This window comes from Neodiprion fabricii, chromosome 3 (genome assembly GCF_021155785.1).
Source record: "Neodiprion fabricii isolate iyNeoFabr1 chromosome 3, iyNeoFabr1.1, whole genome shotgun sequence".
Taxonomy (NCBI): Eukaryota; Metazoa; Arthropoda; class Insecta; order Hymenoptera; family Diprionidae; genus Neodiprion; species Neodiprion fabricii.
Genome location: NC_060241.1, coordinates 14,793,680 through 14,816,671, shown reverse-complemented (window position 1 = coordinate 14,816,671; position 22,992 = coordinate 14,793,680). Strand labels below are relative to the sequence as shown.

Sequence of the window (22,992 nt, the reverse complement as noted above, 5' to 3'; positions counted from 1 at the left end):
GATTGTTAAATCATATTAAACATTTATTTTGAACGACCTTCTTCCCACTTTCTTTATTATAAAATTGCCTCAACAATTTAAACAAACCTCACAGACCTGTACAGGACTATAGCAACACGATCCTACAAATTACCGGCTTATCGAAAGGTAGGTCTTCTCTTAGTTTTAATAATTATTCATTGTCGTTACGTGGGAGCTTGATTATTCAATTAATCATTAACTATCACCGCTCAGTACACCCTCACCCCCACGTAACACCGGCTACCCTCCAGCGACCAACTCCGACGCCGAACATCTTTCGAGGCAAGGCGGAACCACCAAGATCTCGCGGGAAGGACACCGACACTGCGGAGGGGGAGGCAACGTAGATCCCTGCAGCGCGGGAATCCAAGGCGGACGCGATTCCCGCTGGCGGCCGGCGCGCCGCAGCCTCCCCGCTCACCCCGCTTACGCCCAACCAAGGCAACCGCGAGGTACCAACTAGCGACGAGGGAGCACCACCCCGCCCAACCCCAGGACTACGTAGAGCTGCGCGGGAGACGACATCGCGATCTAGCCTTAAGTTCTGCGCCGCGTAGAGACGACAGGTGCGCGGCAAGTTGCGCGATCCCCAAAATCGATGACCGATCGATTGTTGCGCATTCTTAGGGTGATGACGTCACGAAAAATTAGCGCGACGAGATCGGCGTTGCGACCATCCGAGCTCACTCTAGTTCTGGCGAGTGGCCCAGGTGGTCGTTTTGTTCGAAGTAGCGTTTGCAGTGGTTTTGCGGTAGGAAAAAAAAAAAAAACTGATTTCGTTGCGAAAAAGACAATGAACTGTCACGAGGGGGTCGGCCAATTTGTGCAGTGGATGTGGAGCGGTAAGCGTTGATAACATTCTCGCGATCGAATTTCGAGGGTAATTGAGTAAAGGCTGATCCGATAAAGGGCAGCCGTTTTTTTTTTTAGTTTGCGTTTCGAAAAGTACTCGAAATTCGTTTGCCGATTCTTTTGCTTGGTGACCGTAGCCTGAGTTGCGCGTAAGAGTGTAACGTTAATTTCGGGGGATCCAGAAAATCGAGTCGAGCCACGGGTTGAGCCGAGACGTTATTGTCTCGAGTTTGAGTGTGACCGAAGTCCGTTACACGGGGTCATTTCACGTCATCCGGCACATCCTCGATTCTCGTGTAGGTCGCGAGCAGTCACGGGGAGCATTCGAATTCGCGACTACGTCCCGCCGTCGCCGAGGAAGTGAAGCTCGGGTGCGTGCTGATAAGAGTATGCGTTTTTAGAGGAGGATCGCGGGTGTCGCGACGAGCCTCGCATCAATTTAGTTATTTGATATTTTTTTTTTTTTCTTCTTTTTTTGTTTGCATTATCAGTTAGTATTTAGTTGGCGATCAGCGCCATTTTGTAAAGGACGTTCGCGGGCAGCGCATCGAGTCCGATTTTGTTTTTGGTTTTTATGAAGTAGGGTATTGTTAAGACGGCGACTAGCGCACGTAGGCCGTAGAGGTCTCCTAGATTAATTCACCTTTTTTTTTGTTATAATTTTTTTTTTTTGTTTTATTTGGAGTATTTCTACCTTTCTTATTTAGTTTAGATAAAAGTAACATTGTATTCGGAATCGCGAAGGACGACTTGCGTGGTCGCATTATCATTCTTTTTATTTTTTTTTATTATTTTTATTTCTTTTTGTTTTTGTATTATCGCTGATGAAAAATATACCATTGGAATTTTATAGAAATTTAGCCACATCACGCGTTGGCGTACTTGAGTTGCAATTCTCTCGAACCAAAATTTACCCCTCCCCTCTCCGCGGTACTGAGCTACCGAGCATATGGTCGCGGTGTGTCGTATTACCGATTTCGAGGCGTGTTGATCACGCCAGGCGCCCAACAAACTTCGCGATATTGTTTCAGGCTCAGGATACCTCGCGGACGCCAAATTATTGTGCACGCGGTAAGTTCCCGGTTATTTGCTCCGAGTGACCGAGGTGCAGAAAAATCCACGTCACAACATATATATGTGTATTCTATAAAGTACTCACAAAAAATATGAACTCGTTGAAGTCTTAAGATTTTTTAAATGAACACAGTTTTTTTTTTCTTTCTCACAACTCACTTTATCAAAAACGCTTGTTTTCACACGAAGGATTTTCAAAATTACTAGAAAAGTTTCAAACCGTTGTTCGAATTTATACTAACGGAGTCGCACCCGCCCTCCGCCGAGCAAAAACCAGCCAGCCAATCATTCGTAGAGCATGCACCACGTGACATACAGTCACAAATGTGACGCGGGGGGCAGTATAAGCTAGGAGAAAATTTTCTCAAGAGCTCATTACCTGCTTTTCGTTGACCGATTTTTTTCTCGTTGTATACCCCACGCTAATATGGTTGGGGGGTGTTCAGGCTCGGACTTGTTCGCTATAAAGAGTTGTAAAACCCAAAAACTGTATGTACACATACCAGCTGGTCAAGAGCGGGCGAGACAAGATTTTTCTCACGCCAAACACTGTTCGCTACCTGCTTTTTGTTGACCGATTTTTCCCACCACATGTCCCACGCTGATTAACGAGTCATAAAACCCAAAAACTGCATGTGCACATACCATCTGGTCAAGAGTTGGTAAGTCAAGATTTTTCTCACGCCAAACACTGTGTACTACCAGCTTTTCGTTGCCCGATTTTTCCCATCACATGTCCCCATGCTGTTTAGGATTGGGGTGTGCAGGCTCAGACCGGTATACCATAAAAATTTTTGATTCTTTGATGGTGGGGGTGGTACAAAGCTTGGACCCCCCACCATTACATTCAAATTCTTGCGATCTATCGATAAGCTCAACGCATCCGATGCAGACTCATCATTCTTACACGATACGGTAATTAGAAAGCTAAGGTGCAGGCTTGTAGCCCCACGAAAGCGTGTCGGTTGTGTTTTGGAACACGATCCGCTTGTCGTCATTCCAGCCAAGTGCCACTTTCTGCTGTTCTACAGTGTATACCTCGTGCTTTCGACTTAATATCAAATGCTGATTTGTAGACAAATTTTCACGTTTCAAACCACATTCCAAATATTCGTTAAAACTTATTTTACTTAACGCTGATCCTCTAACACCTTTGGCACGTTTATTGTCTTTCTCGTCTCCCAAGACTCGGAATGCGTACAATTTTGCTCTTAATCCTACAAATTCCGACATTATTTTCCCGTTATTATCGTCTTTCATCAGGCCGAATACTTTTTTAATCGCTCGAGGCATTCCATAAACGTTGTCAAGCGGATAATCAGACGTATCGAATTTATGCAAGTCCTCCTTCATATGTTCGTATATGTCGGGGACGGTGAAGTTGTAAATCAAACTGTCGGTATCCGTATACATTAATTGTGCTCGGTTGCCAAATTTGTGCTTAATATAATTATAATGGAAATCATAGATATATGTTTTAGACAGATCAAGGATGGAGAAACCTGCATACAATGGTTTATTCGACTTGACTTTCGTCTTACTCATTTCGACGATAATCATCTCTTTGTCGAAAACGGTGCAGCTGTGAAAATTAGGCTTGGCTATGGTAGCTCTAGCACCGTACCGTCCATCCAATTCGGTGATCAATCGAACATCTCTGTACTTTCGCACGTTTTCTATTGTTTTCCCAACAACTGCGTTGTTCATCAGTTTCTAAAAATTTTTCTCAAATTCGTTGTGTTCAAAACGGTATTCAAATCTATATATTTTTTGAGCCGCGGGGTTTGCCTGAATTTGAGAACTCTGAATTTTAGGTAATTTTTGATTGATTGTAAGCATTGTTTCGAAACGCTGTAGTAAACGAGGTAGTTTTTCTTGGAAAATAGCGTGGGCTTCAATTTTGGCTGTTTATTGTTTGAAATCGGAGGTACATAGTGCTCCGGACACAATGGTAAATCTTTATGAGTTTCACGCAGTTTCGCAGGATATTCCAAATCTACCTCCAGCATGTAACCAAACTCCGCATAGTCCGAGATGGTAAGAACGTCGGATTGTCTGAAGTCTGATACCCATTCGAAGGAACTGTATGGCAGAGCAAAGCTCATAGCAGCACCGTACAAATTATTAACGTCAACGTACATGAGATAAGATTCTTCGACCTCAGGATCGAATTCCTCTCCCATATATCTATTGTTGGCCTTTGCGTATCTGTTCGAACACTGTGACACACCACCTCGAATACTTTTTTCGATAAACATAACCATGTCTATGTCGGTGAGAAGCTCGAGTTCGATGCCTGAACATTTTAACATTGCATCAAACGACAGACCGGGCGCTGTGTAGTAATGTAATAGGTCCAGTTTGTACGTCGTCCAATAATCCTGTCGCAAATTTTGAAAAACGTTGGCTAGTAAAAACACGTCCGTCTGTAAATACGAGTCCGAATACTCTCCCAAAGTTTGGACGTTAAAAGTTTGGCATACGTCGCACGCGTGTGCGTAATCGTCGTCTGATATATTCCGGACATTCAATTTTGAATAAAACTGTTCTTTGGCTGGTAAATGTTTCTCCTCGAGCTTCTCCCAACTGTCTATGTATTCGTACGGGAAGACACCTTTCCTAGTCAATAACCGAAATTTGTTCAAGCTACTGCAGAATGTACGTGTTATTGTTTCTTGACAATCGTCCATATACGATGATAATTTATCGAGGCTGCTAGGCATGAAACGGTACGAATCTATGAAACGGAACGTTGCATCCGTTTCCTTAACGAATTTAGTGAAGGAAATGTACTTTTCTTTATTAACAGTTAGTAGTTTAACAGTACCTTCGAATGACGTTTCCAGGGCTTTGATCAGAAAATGCGAATTGTAACCCGACAGATTGTGGAATATCACTGGGATAGTTAGTAATTTAGATTACAGCTGCGGTGAGCAGCACCACGGTACTTTCCCGTGAAATGACAGTGATCCCGATGTTTCACGTATGTGGGTGTAAACGGTTTTTCACAAACATGGCAGACCGCCGATAAATCAAATTCGTTGCTCTATTTGAAATTTAGTGGTTCCATCGGTACAATAGTCTTGTAATATCCCTCTAACGAATGTGCCAATTTCTTCAACTCATTCACAAACCATTGGATGCAAGTTTCTCCGCGATCAATTTTGAATTTTGAGAACGAATCGTTAAACGCACAATGTAGATAGTAAGCTACACTATACGGAAAATGCTTCTGATAAATTGCTCCATTTTCCCCAAAACTTGCATGTGTGGGCTGCAGTAAACATTCTAGATCTGCGTAAACGCAGAAAGGAACGGTTTCTTTGTGTTGGAAATTTTGAAAATTGAGAATCTTGTCCTCTTCTGCTGGTAAGATAACTTTGGTTTTGTTCAAATTCATGCAATTTATATTGTGCTTGAACAAACACCTTTTCAGATTAAAAGTGAGTCAAACATCTATCGCACAACCAAGTACGATGTTTATGTTTGAAAATTTGAGAACTTGTCAACCGCGATATATTCCGAATCCATGCAAAATTATGTGTTACATTCTTTTCAATATTTTCCATACCATCATCATCATCGTCATCGTCGTTTTCAGACTTTATTACTAAAAGATGGATTGTCGGTTTATCAGACTTGTTTCGGCTTAAATGAAGGGTACAATTTCACTGCGCTTTTGTTTTTCCGTACTATCTATACCACAAACGCTAATTGAAAGTTTGTTAAGTTTCTCAAATCTAGGAATCTGGTCTAAAGACATTGGAAAATGCAAATCGTCGTATTGTAGCACTGAGCTGAAATGTAGTTATGAAGTGATTTCTTCGGGATTTTTGTTGTTGGCTGGAAAGAGGGCTGCGGTGACCGACCATAGAAAGCAATACGAGTCGCTGTTACGGATGTTGACGACAGCCTTTTTATCTCGAATATCTTTGGGTAGTGGTGTGTATGTGAACCCACCGCCTCGTAGTGGCACGTACTTGTTAATATTCACAGTCAAATTGATTATTTCAGTCAGCGACCAACCAGAGTTTCTCTCTTGAAAATCTTCCACCTTGGTCAACACTTTTTGCTTTACGTTCTCTTCGAACCACCCGTGTATGTCAGCTGGCTGGAGGATGATTTGGTTTCTGATGTTAAAATATTTCATTTCTTCAACAAGTTCGGCGTTTTTTGTTGTATTGAAATGACAATACAAGACACAGTTTGCTTTCAAACTTCCCACTTTTCGTAGCATTTTCTTCAGTCTTGCAACGACGAGGTGTTTCGCATCTTCCAAAAACCTGTTCAAATCTTTATGCCGCAGATTGATAATGGCTCCCGTTCGAATTCGGCTCTCGGAAGCTGTCTCCAAATCTTTCCACCGCACTCGATCGCTTCTTCGTCGGCTTCATAATCCGTCACCCAATTTTTGAAATTGTTGAAATTTGACTGTCAACGATTTCAGAATTCCAATTGTAGTGAAAATTCTTGTCTTCTCCCCAATCGTTGAGGCGTTGTTGCGTGAGATTTTATTCAAAAGCCTGGTATTTCGGGTTCCAAATGGAATCTATTTTGCAATCTCTGCCGGTGACGATTTTTCATATAAAATCTTGAACGCCATTTCCATGATTTGTATTGATTCCAAACACTTTTCGGAATCCATGTTTCTTCTTCTTTCGGTCACGCACTTGACAAAGATAAAGTTGCAAAGCTTGCTCTAGAATGACCGCTGTACGCTGACACGGTCCCTTTTATGGGTAAACACTGACGTGACTCACACATTGCCGAAAATTCGTGAACAACCGTATGCAATATTCTCCAACGAAAAAAATTTCTAGATATTTCTCGAACGAACCTGCAGCGCGTGGAAGATGGTAAAGCAGTTCTTGAAACTTGACGAAAAAGTTTCGCACGCCTCATATACGAGAGAGTGCTGTGAGAGTGAACTAATCACTAGAGTTATACATGGAACTGTGATAGGCTTAGTAGATATCGTTCACCGAGAGCGTTACGGGGATGTTTTACTTGGCCCCACGGTGTCAGTTTCACGATTTCGAGGCCTACGCACTAGTGCAGTAGGACAGAGTGAGAAGGATATATCCTTCAAACGTATTCGACAAGTGTCAACCACTTTATGATTTGGTATTAGTTTAATCGTGAACCTAAAACGTATGAAGAAGCTGTACGAAGAGTGGGGTGCTCCGTCCGTCTGATAAATTCATTAACAGTTGAGCTTGCAAACCGTCAAGGTGGGTGATTGATATCGGTGCGCTTATACATTTTTTTTCTTACCTTGAGTGTACAACAACAATTTTTCGATTTTACTTGAGTGAATGGAAATAATTTAACGTGTTTGCGTTTTTTTTAAGATTATTTTCAAGAAAAAAAAATGGAGTACGTCAACATTTTACAACATGTGCGGGTGCCTATAGAGTGGATATTCGAAATACCTTACGATTTTCTGGTACAATCATGAAGGTTGGCAATGAGTGTGCACATGGCGAACGGTGACCGTAATTACGATAACAACCCTCTAAATGACGTAATCGTTTACCAGGCGGGTGTGGCAGCCCGCCTGGTACGTGATGAAGAAGGGGATTCTCTGTTTCAAAAAATGTTAGAAAAATTCTTATTTAATTTCACAACTTTTAGAACAAATTTATTCTCCTTTTTTTTCTTTTTAACAACGAAAACCTTGAAACTTTTGTAATAGATACATGTCTTACGTTTCTAAAATATCATTTCACAACTTTTGGAACAAATTTGATAAATACTTTTGTGTGCGTGAGTGATACATCATATCTTAAATTTCCAAAATTATTGTAGGTTTCAGAGAGCTGTAAACAACAGCATGCAGCGTAGTAGTAGTAGTAGTAGTATATCTAGTTAATGTACAGCAAAAAAAAAATAAAAGCTTTGTGAAAATGTTTATACAATATTCTTAAACGTTATGAAACATAGAATGCTTGGAAACTTCTTCGAAAGTTTTTTTTTGTTGAGTTTTTGAAATTGGTTCTTGATCACGTTCAGTAGTCGCGCGGTCCATGCTGGTAAGAAGGAGACGCTGCACACGTTGTCTAGGTACGGTGTACAAATTAGGCGAGAGTCGACGCATCTTTGAATTCAATTTGGCCGTACTGGCCACCCAGATACTGCAAGAGCAACCGCTCCTCCTCCATCGGCTGCACCAATTTCTGGTATTGGGTCTCGTCCTCGTTCAGCAGTCGCACAATCCGTGCCGGTAAGAAAACGCTGAATTCGTCGTTCAGATCTGTGACGACACGCTGTCCAAACCTCGTTTGGACTCGTCGAATGTTGGCGACTTTGTAGATTTCGAAAATTTCCAGCTCCGTCAATTTCTTCGTCGGTAGAAATTCGTTCACACTGGCAACTTTGTTCAGTTTTGTGAAATCCAGTTTTTTAAATGTTTAGCAGTTACGTGTTTCTTGATAAATTTAGATTTGCGAACTTTTTTGTCACTTTGTTGAGTTTTGACTTCTGGTTATTAACGGTTTTCAAGTCGTGAATATTTTTTAAGAACAGATCGATTCGCTGTTTTAGTTCTGCTTTATTTGGAGTTCTCTTCATGAGAGCTGAAGGTGCAAGATTGCCTTCCGGACCTGAAATTTAGCCTTTTATAGCCGTATTCCTCCCACCAGACACACAGAATCCTTGAAAAACTTCTAGAAGCTACCGAAATGATGTGTCTTCGATTGTACGTTAGAACGTTCCAGAATTCAACGTCGCACCGCAAACCGTCGTCCGCAGGCCGCTCGCCGTCAAGTCGAAACTTGTCGAACGCATTGTTTGTCAGCCTACATTCGTTCAGGGTCGAAGCATCCGCATACAAATTTCAGAACCTTCCCAAATTCAACGTCGCACCGCAATCCGTTAGCAGCAGGCCGCTCGCCGTCAAGTCGAAACTTGTCGAACCCATTGTTTGTCAGCCTACATTCGTTCAGGGTCGAAGCATACAAATTTCAGAACCTTCCAGAATTCAACGTCGCACCGAAATCCTTTGACCGCATGCCGCTGACCGTCGAGTCGAAACACGTCGGACGAATTGTTTGTCAGTCTAGATTCGTTCAAGGCCGTGAGAATCTTCTCGAACCATCTGGAAGCTCTCAAAACCTGACACATGCCAGGATTCTCGGTCGAACGTTCGAGGATCCACGGGGTCCGCTTGAACGCCTGAGGATTCACGGAGTGCGCTCGGTAATGCAGTTACTGACCCTGCTCGATGGCATGATTTTCTTTACCGACAAAGAGCACAATTTATCCCACAAGGGGTAATACCACGGAAATTTCAGGCATTTTTTACCAACGATCATGGTCATTTGGGAGATTTTCTTACCGATGAGCGGTCGGCAGAGCACATTTTATCTCACGAGAGTGGGGGTAACCTTCAAGGGTTTGCGTCTGGGATGCACGGATAGACGAATTGTTCGGCTTGGTCGGTAAAGAAGGTGTTTCTATCCAGAACCGGCCTTGTTATACTACTAAGGTGGGCTCAGCCGCGGTGTATAACACGTGATTAGTTTGTCAGCAAAAGTTCCCTTGGTCCTCGCTTTCACTCTACCCGCGGTACATTTAAATCGTTACACGCTTTCCCGATAATTTCCCGGCAACCAGGGAAAGTGACTTCCGCAGTGGATGATGTTCCCTGTAATTATCACTCAACAAATTATATTCAGAAGAAAAAGAATTGGCTTGGTTACGAGTAATATTCGAAATAAGGGATACCATGACTGTGCAGACCAGAGAAGTATGATTAAAACACCTTCTGCCTTGTCAGAAATTATTTTACGAATCGTTCTCAAAATCATAGCAAACGGTGAAAAAGCGTAGAAGTAGAAGCTCGTCCACGAGATAGTAAACGCGTCTACCGCCCAAGCCTCCGGGTCTTTGTGCCAGGAGAAAAATTTGCTACATTTCGCATTTATATTTGTTGCAAACAAATCAATATCGAGAATCCCAAAGGATAACTCTACTTTCTGATAAGCCCATTTGGCTAACTCCCACTTTGTTTTACTTTGTCTGACTCTTGATTCTTCGTCAGCTTCCTTATTATCGCGATTACTAATATACGATGCGAAAATTCACAAATTGCGGGCTGCGCACCACTGCCGAATTTGTTCTGCTAATCTTGATAACTTCAGGAACTGAATACTACCCATACGGTTAACATAAGATACCGCAGTAGTATTGTTAATGCGAAATAATATTTCATACGAATGTCTATCTTTAGCGAAGCATTTAACCCATAAAATACCGTTTGAACTCTAGAAAGTTGATATGCTCCTCATGTTCTTGGGTACTCCAAAAACCATGTGATCGACTTCCGTCACAGGCTATTCCCCAGCCAGATAAAGATGCGTCGCTAAAGATTTTCATCTCAAAAAGATCTTCTCGAATTTGGTTAACGCATGTCATTGCGTTGTTCATCCACCAATCCAAATCCGGGTAAACTTTCTCCGATATTGTCACTTTCATATTATAATTCCCATCAGATCTTTCGAGCGCTAAAAATTTTTCTCTCTCGAAATTTTTTGTGTATACAGCCCCATATCTCGTCGCCGGACACGCGGCTACCAGTACGCTGATGAACTCAGCCAGGTTTCTGATTTTAAAGCAACGAATATTTCTGAATTTGGTAACGAGATCGTAAATCTGCCTCCTTTTTTCTATTGTTAACTCGAGAAAAAAATTTTTTGAGTCGAAAAGACAACTTAGAAATTCAATTCCCTCGAAGGCTCGAGCTTGCATTTGTCTAAATTTAATGTCAATCCTACAGACTCTAGCAACTTTCTAGTTCCTGGAACATTTTTCCGACACTCTTGCGCTGTATGTCCAAACAAAAGAATATCGTGTAAACAACATACCAATAGGAAATCTTATGATCTCAAAAACTGAGCTATCGGTTTCAGTAACTTAGTAAACACAAACGGTGCTGTACACAAACCGAAAGGGATACCATTGAGTTCGTACAGCATCTCTTTGAAGTTAAATCTAAAAAATTTCCTGGAAGAACGCTTCACAGGAATGAAGAAATATGCGTCTTCCAGCTCTATCAACGCCATATGTGAATCTTTACGCATTAATCGCAAAGCCGTCTTTTTATCAACCATTTTAAAATACAGTGCAACAATAAATGTATTTAATTCTTTCAAGTTAAGAATAAAACGCATTTCACCGTTCGGCTTAGGTATCAAAAAGTAAGGTGAGATGAACTGATTTCGACACTCTTTACACTCAGAAATTGCACCTTTTACGAGTAATTTTTGAATCTCCGAATCACAAGCAGACATATCTTGTAGAGACAATCTCGGTTCTCCATTTTCAAATCTCGGTTGAGGTGGACTCACAAACGGAATAACATAGCCTTTTACCCGGACTTCCGTTTCCGGTTTGAATGTGAGTGGCAGGTGTGAGAAAGAGTGTCAGTGGAAAGGCGAGAATTTAGCAGGATAGCAAAGAAGAGGAGGAAAGGAAATAGGGCAGAGAAGGAGCGGGGAAGACCACGATGGGCGGACGGGTGATGGGAATAGGGAGGCAGGAATAGAAGGGAAGGACAGGTGAAAAAAGGGGGAGAGTTTTGAGGTAAGTCAGAGAGAGCCGGCGGACGGCAACGGGAAGGATAAGAAAAAATAGGCGGTGACATCTAGGGAGTAGGAAGGGGGATAGAGCAGAGACAGATAGGCGGCAGGTAGATGAGGTAGGGAGCGGTGGCGGAGAGAATGAGTATGAGCAACACGGGTGGCCATAAAGAAGGGGCGAACAGAGTAGAGGATAAGAAAAAGAAAGGTAGGCCGGGTGCAGTAGCATCGTTAGGGAGGGATAAGAGGCATAGCCTGGGATCGGCGACGACGGTGCTAGATTTATGGAAGAGAAAGCGGGTGGAGGAAGGGGCAAAAGGGGAGGAGGATGCAGATGAGATACAGGAAAGAGAAAGAGTTGGAAGGCAAGACAGGTGAGGAAGGGAAAGCGGAGGGAGGGAGTATACAGGATATGCTAAGGCTGATTAGGGAAGAGTTAAAGATAGGTCTAGAAGAGGTCAAAGGGCAGGGAAGGGGAATCAGAGAAGGACTGGAGAAGATTAAAGGCGAAATGACTAGAAGGGAAGAGCGGTGGGAAGTAGAGAGGGGGGAGATGAAGGAAACGATAAGGGACATAGGTAAAAGATTAGAAGAGGTAGAAGAGCGGAGAGGGGGGGAGATGGAAAGGGTAAAGTAGAGGCTGGAAGAATTAGAAAAGAAGAGTGCAGAAGGCGGGGGGAGGTGCAGGGACAGGGGAATGCGGAAGTGGCGCAGGTAACAATAGATAGGTTAAAAGAGATGGAGTGGGCCATAGAGAGGAAAGTAAAGGAACGAAGAAGGGGAAATATAGTATTGAGAGGAGCGAGAATAGAGAAGGGAAGGTAAAAGGAAGGGTTGAAAAAGATTATGCACGTGATAGGGGTAGAGGTCGAGGTAAAGGATATGTGGGAGGTAGGCGCGAAAAAGGGGGGAGAAAAGGGGATATGCATAGCAAGGCTAGGGAATAGGGACCAAAAGAGGCAGGTAATGGGAAGAAAAAGCCTCCTCAAAGGGAGGGAGGAGAGGAGGATCTCACCTGGGCAGAGAGGAGAATGAAATGGAAGTTGAGGGAGATAGCAGCTATCGAGGACAGAAGGGGAATCAGAGTAAGAATAGGGTATGCAAAGATCTGGATAGAAGGGAAAATGTGGAAGTGGGATGAGATAGGAGAGGTGCTTAGGGACGGTGCAGGGAGAAAGAGGGAAGAGGGACAAAGGGAGGGGAGGGGAAAAGTAGGGGAAGGCGATAGGGAAAGGACAGCAAGCGAGGAAAGACAAGAGGGAGGTATAGAAGCACAGGCCGGGGTACGCAGGGAAAGGCAGTCGGAGGAATCGGCAGCGAGGAGGGGCAGAGGCAGGGGGGGCGGGAGAGAAAGAGGAGAGAGAGGGGAGTAGCCGAGACGGAAAGGGAGGGGTGGAAAGTAGATTTCTGGAATGTGGCGGGGCTTGCGAGAAAGGATGAAGATTTCTGGAAGGGTCTAAAGGAGTGGGATGTAATATTTTTAATGGAGACTTGGATGGAAAAGAAGAAATGGGAAAAGATTAGGAATAAGTTGCCAGCAAAGTATAAATGGGAAGTGCAGTATGCGGTGAGAAGAAATAGGAAGGGAAGAGCAATAGGCGGAATGCTGTCAGGGGTAAGAAAGGAGATAGTAAGTGGGGAGGGAGGGAGGGAAGAAGTAAAAGAGGGGATGATAATTAAGAAAATAAGCGTGGGGGGGAAAAATGGATAGTAATAGGAATATACGTAAATGGGGATCAAAAGGGAAGATAGGGGAATTGAAGGAGCGGGCAGAACAGGTAGAGGGAGGAATAAAAGTGCTAGTGGGGGGGGTGATTTTAATGCCAGGGCAGAGCAGGAGGAGGGAGGATGTTGGGGGGAAGGAGAGGAGAGTAGGTGTAGGAAATCAAAGGACAGGAAAATAAACTCGGAAGGTAAGCAGCTGGTGCAATTTTTGGAAGAGACAGGATGGGCAATAATGAATGGGAACATAGAGGGTGATGAGGAGGGAGAATTTACGTATGTAGGAGGGGTGGGGGTAACGGTGATAGACTACGCTATAGGAGACAGCGAGGTAAGGGATAGGGTCAAAAGGATAGAGATTGGGGATAGGGTTGACTCGGACCATCACCCGGTAATAGTGTGGATGAGGGGGGTAGTGATTAGGACAAGAAAGGGAAAAAGAGTAGGGGGAGCTAGTAAAGGAGACTGGCCAGAGGAGGGTAGGATGAGGTTTAGAACAGAGGTCAAATGGGAGGGGGTAGGAGAAGCGGATGTAGGCAAAGAGATGGAGAAAAGAATAAGGGAGTTTAGACGAGCTTTGAATGTATGAGGGAGGGGGAGTGAAGTGAGTAAGGGTTGGTGGGATGAGGAATGTAGGCGAAAAAAAGCGGAAGTTGGGCAGAGTCTAAGGAACTGGAGAAAGGGGGAGGGGGAAGGTGAAGCGTATAGAAAGGAAAGAAGGGAATATAATAGGCTATGCGAGGAGAGGGAAAAGAAAGAAAATGCGGGTTTCATAAAAGAAGCAACGGAAGCAAGGACAGAAAGCAAGGTATGGGAGATAGTTAACAGGGAAAGAAAGAAGTGGAAGAGGATGAATGAGGAAATAGGCGATCAGGAGTGGAGGGAGTATTTCATGGGATTATTAGGCAGAGTGGAAAGCAAGGTAACAGAAGGCGGGGGGACGGCAAATAGGAAGGGGGACGGGGAAGGGGAGCTGCAGAGGGAAGAGATAAAAAAGGTGATAGGGAAGCTGAGGGATGGAAAGGGACCAGGGGTGATGGAATAGTTAGCGAGGTATGGAGGTATGGGGGGGAAGAGATGGAGCAGTGAATAGGGAAAACATGTAACAGAGTTTGGGTGGGGGAGGGCTGGCCAGAGGATTGGAGAGAGGGATTGATAGCGCCGATAGTAAAGAAGGGGGAGGGGAAAAGGGTAGAAGAGTATAGGGGGGTGACGCTGATGCCAACTCTGTATAAGGTGTATGCGATGGCATCAGCGGAAAGGTTAGAAAGAGAGGTAGAGGAGAAGGGCATGATACCGCAAAATCAAACTGGCTTCAGGAAAGGAATGGGTACAATTGACAACGTATATGTGCTTAACTATTTAATCAATAGACAGGTGGGAAGGGATAAAGGAAAGATGGTGGCGTTCTTTGTGGACTTAAAAGCGGCGTTCGATTCGGTGGACAAAAAGGTGCTGTGAGAGACTATGGAAAGGAGAGGGGTGAGGGAACGGCTAAGGGTAAGGATAGAGGAAATTTACAAGGAAACAAAGAGTCCTTCCTGCTGCTGGCGGATTTAGAAGAGGAAATGGGGAGAGGGAGAAGGGTTGGGGGGTGGAGTTGGCCGGCGGCAGGGTATGTACGTCAGCGTATGCTGATGACATAGTGCTACTAGCGATGGAGGTAATGATTAGCAAGTTAGAAAGGTATATGGATAGGAAAAGGCTGACGGTAAATGTAGGGAAATCAAGGATTATGAGATTAAGGAAAGGAGGTGGCAGAAGGAAAAACATGGATTGGAGATGGAAAGGGAAAAGGATAGAGGAGGTTAAAGAGTTCAGCTATCTAGGGTATAGAGTAAAGTGCAATGGGGGACAGGAAGCACAAGTGAAAGAGAGAGTACGGAAGGCAGAGGTAGTAATGAGGCCGCTATGGGGAATAGGAAAAAGGAGGTTTGGGAGGGATTGGGAAAAAAGGATTTGGTTATTTGACAGGCTGGTATGGACGGTAATAGAGTACGCATCGGAGATATGGGGGTGGAGGGAGTGGAGGGCGGTCAAGGCGGTACAGGATAGATTTTTGAGATGGACATTTGGAGTGGATGGGCGAACACCGGGATATCTAGTAAGGGGGAAATACAGAGGGAGAAGCTAAGGATTGGGGCAAGAAGAAGGGCATGGAATTTTGAAAGGAAGCTGGAGAGAGGGGAGGGTAGCGAGTTAGCTAGAAGATGCTGAGAGGACATAAGGGAAAAGGCAGAAGTTGGGAGGCAGGGATCAAGATGGGAAAGAGAAAGGGAAAGTTTCTTTGCGGAAAGGGGAGCAGAGAGTAGAGAGGTAGTCGCGAGAAGTGAGAAGGGAGAGGTGAAGTTTAGGGAAATAGAGGAGAGAGAGAGAGGGAAGAACAGAGAAAAGAGAGGTGGGAGAAAATAAGGGAATCGAGGTACAACAGATGGTACAGGCTACTGAAAGGAGAAGGGATACCAGGGTATCTGGGAAAGGGATGGGAGAAAAGCAGGTGGACAAGGGTGGCAAGATTTAGATTAGGAAGCGAGATGAAGGAGGCAAGGTACTGGGAAGAAGAGGAAAAGAGAAAGTTTAGGGTGAGCGGGGGGGGAGGACGAAACATGGGAGCATATATGGGAAAGGTGCGTGGGCTGGGATAGAAGGGGGGAAAGCTGGCAGGAGGTGGGAGGGAGATGTTAGGTGAGGAGGGGGTGGAAGAAGTCTGAATGAGAGAACTGGAAAGGATCAGGGATGTACAAGAGAATGAAAGAGTGAGAGATGAATGGGAAATGGAAGTCGATTAGGATAAGGACGAATAGGGAATAGGATAAGGTTAAGTAAAGATGAGGATAAAGAATAAGAAAAGGATAAGAGGGAAAGTAAGGGAATGGCAAGGCAACGACACAGGGCACAGGCAATTAGAAAATAAATAAGAATAAGGTAGGAAGTAAGAATAGGTTAAGCAAACATGTAAAAATATGGTAAAGGGAGAGGAAAATGGAAGTCTTTGTAACCCCAAGGGGAACAATAAATATTACATAGCTTTTAACCCATTCTAGAATAAATGGATCATTAGTTAATTCTTCCCATGCTAGTAAAAAATAACGCACCCTTCCTGTTACTCTCACCGAGTTTAATCCTTCTGTTGTCGGTCGTCCTTGAGTTCGAAATTTCTCGATTTCTGTTCCTTCCGCTGAGTACCTCGGTAACTCACCCCAGACGGGCGACGGTAGTTTAACTTCAAACTGCTGATAATTCGAGTATTCAGTTTTTCTCGAATGCGATGACTAGACTTGAGCTTTCATGCCAAAATTTTTACGGTAACCGCCCAGATTTGTCAGATCTTTTGAAAATTTTTCCATAGATCTCGCCGTCTTAAGATTATCGGCGAACTTCTCGCCAAACAACAGTGAATCAATTGTACTCTCGTCAGCGATAGTTTTCACGATCGGATTTAATCCCCGAATGACAAATGATTTCCTAGTTTTGGACATATCGTGATGCAAGTCTGACAGGATTCTTCCAGTATCTGCTAGACGCACTATAAATTTCGAAGTGTTAATTTCTTGATTATCACTATTTTCTGCCTTTACCATTTCTATTAACGCCGCACCAACAGTGTTAATACCCACTCCCAGCTGATTTTGTGCCGTGTATTTATAGGCGTCCTTCTTTATCGCCAGAGGTGACTGGGCAGATTTGCTTTCCGGATACAGTTTTCGAGCTCTGGTGAGACGGCAATTTCCAATTGTGGAATATTTTGGTTGTAGATCCCGCTTCGGATCTTTCGGAAGATCGTCTTGCAAAATTTTTGTCCATCGCTCCGCGACTGCTAAGTGAATATTCGGACCAAGTTGATCAAATTTCGCTGAATCATACCGAGCAAACCCAACGTCGATTTGTCAAGCTCTGTCGGTACTGGTTTATCATCTGCCGTTGATTGTTTTACCGATGGCTCAGATCGTGACGTTTCTCGCAGATAACGCTCACCGTTCGTTGCGTCGGAGCTTCGAGGTGAAAAATCCCTTTTTTGATTTTTCACTGTAGAGAGGTTTCGATTAGAACCTGAAGTTCGTCTGTGATTAACAGCGACACGCTCACCGTTCTCTTCATCACAACTTCCTGAAAAATCGCTTGACCGTGCATGACGCGATCTCGACCTCGTGTTGAACTGCGATCTCCAACGATCTCGCCGCGAATGACCGTCAATGGGACGCGATCGTCTGTTCTCATCTTCCAGACGACGTAATTTAGCCAGAAACGGGTCCCGCAACGAAATCTCACGTCTTCGAGGACTCCTCGATGATTCTCTAGATGATGAACCTATATTTACGCATTCAGCAAATGCTAAAACCACTAAAAGAATATTTTTCACCGCACTTATACATCACGAAAAATAAAACTGTCACAGATCGCACAGAAAAACGTAATGACATTATGGGGATCGACCCTGCCCCTAGGGATAGAAGCGCAATTGTTTTAAAATACTTAAAAATCTGTGGTGGATTAAGCAGCAACTGGCGTTACTACCTATTGATCTAGAAGATAAGACGACGCAGCATAATTGCAAATCCATCGCCGACATGAAGTACATGGACAACATATTATCACAAATGCTTAACTGACAGCGATCCCCAGCATGATAACTGCCCTCCTTGTGCGGAAAACTAGTGTACGCAGAGTCTATGGATTCATATACTCAGAAGCCTGCACTCAATGCATCTGCAGCAGAAGCGATTAGACCGGTATATGAAGCCCTGAGTAGGGACGAATTATTGGAGAAGTGTTTAGGAGGCTTGACCCAAAGTAATAATGAGAGTTTGAACTCCAAAATTTGGAAAATCACTTCAAAAATGTCATTTAGCGGAAGCGTGATTGTTGAAGTTGTTACATACATTTCCGGTAGTACATTCAACGATGGAGCAGACACTTTTCTCCAAATCCTGCAATAGCTTAATGTCGTTATCGGACCAAATGCGGTAGCAGCTTGCGAAGCATTGGAAGACACACGTTTGTCTGTCACACGCATCCCGGCATAAAATGCAACAAAAGAGGCGAGAGTTGGTAGAAGAATTAAAAAAAAAGGATGCCGAAGATGCTGCCAATGCCGAAGAAGGCGCTTCATATAGTGTAGGCTTGTACTGAAGTAAGTAAAGTCAAATACATTGCAAACAGGGAATGCCAATTTCGATTGCAAACTTTCAATCCCACGAATCACATTTTTTGACCTCGTGTACGTCATAACTCACGAACCCAGGTTCGGATCGCTTTCAAATTTATGCAGTCACTTTCTCATTCCATTTCTTTGGATGTGAACTAACGTTCATAAATAATGTAGGACCCAATTTTTATTGATTAAATAATATGTTCGTTAAAAATTGAGGTCAATGGTTAAATAGTCTCCAACTTCTAAGATTTTTTTTTTTCAACTGTATTCTTGCTTCACATCAAAGATATATCTATTACGATGAACAAAACTTTTTCTTTTTTTTTCAGAACCTCCGATCAACTGTAGTGACGTACACCACCAACGCGTGCGCGGAACGCCGCGGCACACTTGCGGGCGAATAACTTCGCCATTTTAGAGCGATTTGAGATTTTTTTTACAATACTCCTGAATACCCAAGAAAATTTTACGAACAATAACTTCCCCAAAGTATCTTTTACTTTTCCTAAAATCGCTCTTCAAATAATGTCTCCGAATTTCTCGAAATGAGTGTATATACCCCCTTGAACAATAAAATATATAGAATATTATACTCTTAAGAGAATATTCAAATACAATGGATGCTATATGTGGTCCTGCCGCGGGGCTCGAGGAGATGAAAATTCTCTAAAATGGCTAGTTGCTAATCGCTCCCACTGCTGGTTTCGAAAGCGAGAGCCACGCGCGATGAGGAATGACAGCGCAGCGCAGATTGCGATGGGTGCGCTGGGGTGGGGTAAGTTCGTAGGATGGGGGATGCCGCATTGTTGTGCGTACGACTGTACGTGTCGAGGGGCACTCGCTCGCATGGCCTTATACTGAAAGGCTGTCCATTTAGCTCCTACTGTAGATAATAAGTAAGTACAATTGTATTCTCAATATACAAAACTTGTATCATTGAATTATATTCGAATAAAATAGTAAGAATATTTTAGAAATAAAGGTACGCATATAACCCTGTGTATCGTGACTTTGAGGGTGAACACCGCACTTAAGCTCGCAATATAGTAATACTATAAGACTATAATTAGTAACCTCGGACCAACGCGCCTAAGAGTCACGTACGCCACGATCGACTTGTTAGGAAACAGTTGGTGGAAGCTGCTTTAGTCTCAGGCCCTGAGGTAAAGTGAGAAAAGCCCTGTTGTCAGTGTAACTACTGCATTTGGTATCAAAGGTCACACAAATATGACACTAATACAAAGCGACCTTAGAACGCCTACGCTACCAAACCAACATAGTGTCCCTAATAGAGTTGCCTTCAATTGCAAAAATTTGAGAATAGACTCTATGGGAAGTCTTTCTACAGAATCAATACAAAACCTTCCCTGACAGCGACTTTTTGCCACCTAGCAACATACTTATGCACGATTTCGAATAATGCAGATTCTGATGACAGACCCGCAGTTAAATGTGAAAGTAGACACATCGTGTCTGTAGTTGCAGTCTGCAGGCAGACTTACATCAGAATGCTACTAGGGGTCATACCCAACATGAAAAAAATTGCGAGTCTTACAATAGTCGCCAATGATGTGTAACGTCTAACCTCGGTAACGAGCAAAATTTTCATAAAAATATTGGGGTCGGGTATTGATTGAAATGCTGCATGGAAATGGATCGCTGTTGAAGACTAAAGTTGCAGAACGAACGGTTGACAGCTGTTTCTTTCACTTTCTCCCTTTTTCTCCTTTTCTCATTATTATAATTTGATTGATTTTAGGTAATTATTGTGGTTTTTTGTAATTTGTACTTGTATTCCTTAGAGAATTAAACTCCAGGATCAAATAAATATACTTCTCCTCCCTTTCCCCTTCGCCCTTGCCTTCCCTAGGGTTTCGGTCGATGACCTTAATGAACCCTTTATGTCTAGCTCTGTAACTTGACGGTATAATGGCTCAGGAGTTCAGAATCCTGCCAAAAAGCACAAAGAAACCTTCACCTTCTCACCGATCATGAACAGATGTGTCAACAGTACGCTGAAACGGATTTGCAACTCGTGCATGTGGTTCCGATAACCTTCCGATACAGGCCTTTAAGATATTAAATGATCTGCTGATGCCGCTGATTATGTATTTTCTGAATTAGCTCCTAACAACGGCAGCAATTCCATCGCTGTGGAAATCCTCAATTATTATACCTATAGCGAAGGTTCGGGAACCCATTGGCGCATCAGATTTTAGATCAATTTCGTTTCTCTGCGCCCTCTCTAAAGTGGTTGAACGGATAGTATATGATCAACTCGCAGTGCATCTAGCGCGCGGTAATTATCTCGATCCACGTCAGACTAGTTTTCGTGAAGGCGTGGGAGCACAATCAACCGTCTTGCGCTTGGTGGATGACGGTAGGTTTGCGATTGATGATCGCATGGTGACTTTGGTGGTGTTTTTGAACTTCTCCAAAGCGTTTAACATGATAAACCATGCGCTGCTTCTATCGAAGCTGCGATCTTTCGGACCATCTGCATGTGCTTGAGTGGTTCGACTCATACCTGTTGGACCGCACGCAAGTGGTTCGCGATCCTAGTAGTGTAACCTCGCAGCTATGTCCTCTTCTGTTATGTGTACCGCAAGATAGTGTTCTCGGCCCGCTATTATTCTCACTTTTTTATAAACGATTTTGCCCAGTGCCTCTCACGATGTCACCATTTGCTTTACGTAGATGACCTCATCATCTATCTCAGTTACTCGCCGTCTAAGGTGAATGAAGCGCCAGCCTTAGTTGATGCCCATATTGAGAGTATTTGATTGTGGAGTGCAAGGAACCGTCTTATTATTAGTCTAATGTGGATAAAACTAAAGCTCAAGTTATTGGCAGTTCAAGATATGTAACCGCGGTCTGTGCAATGCAGCTTTCCCCTCTCTGCTAGGGAGGGGGGTGTAAGCGTAGCACGTTTACTCCATATCGACTGAAGATGACAACTAGGTTGCGTCCCTTGTTTTTCCAATAAGCAACTACTGCATGGGAGTGTTGACTAACCTTTCTGAGGACCTGGATCGTAAAATTTCTGTGGCGCTTAACAATTGTATGCACTACATTTTTCGGTAAACACGGTTTCTGCACATCTCCGACTTTCGACGAAGGCTCGAATGGCTCACCATGCGCGATCGCACACTGTACATTGTTGACTGTATTTTCTATAAGGCCATTCACCAAAGGCTTTCTGGCATATTAGACTGCTTCTAGCCAAGCCAACATGAATCGCCTTGCCTATGTTTCGTGCTAGACTACTTAAGCACCTGCATGCGGAAAAGGCTGAACGTGTGCGACGAGGGTTATATGTGTGACTAGGCTGATGTGTGACATAAGTGAAACCGTCTAATGTACTGTATGCTGTACAATGTATGATGTACGCGGAATGTGGCCGTTCTGTGTATGTATGCTTTTCATTGAACTGTGCCTATTTGCGTGGTGCCCACGGTGGTGCCAGTGTAATGTTTAAATATTTTATTTTATTTTATTTTGTATTGAGAGATAAGTAGTGAAGCGATAGTAGGTAAGGTAGGGAAGAAAGATCTGGAGTGAGTAAGTAATGTAGAAAGGAAAGATCTGGCATGAATATATGGAAAGATGTGGAAAGATATAGAAAGTACTAGAAAAGTTGAAACTATATGAAGAGAGCATAGGAACGAGCGAGGGGCTCAGATGAGAGGTAATCAGCGACGCGTTCAAATCGAATATGTAAGAAAAAAGAGAATAAATTAAACATGAAAAGTGAAATACTGTGATAATTAATCAATACTACCTATCACAAACTCTTTAATGTTTTGTTATAATTCACCAACCACCTTACTTTATATTATATGTATGTATTATCTTTATACATATCTGTCTATGTTTGCTAGGGGGTACTACCCCGCAATGAAATAAATAATAGCGTTTTCCACTGGTTGCACTGAGTGTGAACTGAGAGCACATTAGCGGTAGACTCGTATTTCCAGCGTGTTCCACTATGGTTCCACTGGCAGCTCGGGTGCGTGAATTTAGCACTGAGTGCATAAAATATTGCCCTGAAATCGGAAGTCGGTGTCAAAGCAGTGCAATTATGGCTGCCGATCGTGAAAGAGTCGAAATAGATGCTGTGACAGCAACTCTTTTATTAGATCTGATTTCATCTTCGTCTAGCAGTGATGATGACTTGCTGGAACCGAAAGATAGAGGAGAGATTCCCAAAATTTTAAATTTCACAGGAGTAATCCATAGCATGTCCGATATCGAAGTATGGATACACATTTTTCAGCTTTTAGAGGTTAACTGCTAGGTATATTTCAGGAGATTTGAACAACTTGACTTAATGCTTATTAATTTTTATCTTTTCAGTGAAATTGTCAATTTTTTTTCCCCTTGTATGCTCGTGCCTAACATTTGTGACATTTATTTACAAACAAAAAATTACCGTTGCGTTTGTTCAATTGGCTTCTTTATCACTTGCTTTGAAAACTGACAGTTGCGCAGTCGGTCGAGTAACGTCACATTATTTCTGATTTAGGAGAAATTATGATCTAGGCCACGTTCGAAAATTGACTGACAGTACTGTCAGCAATCTTTCATCTCTTT

At 43.2% G+C, this 22,992-nt stretch overlaps 1 protein-coding gene across 2 annotated transcripts in view; it reads right to left on the bottom strand.

Moving 5' to 3' along the window:
• The window catches only part of LOC124178359 (GPI inositol-deacylase), a 248,154-nt gene that overhangs the window by 212,186 nt on the left and 12,976 nt on the right, over positions 1–22,992 (bottom strand). The gene's annotated exons all lie outside the window — the stretch shown is intronic.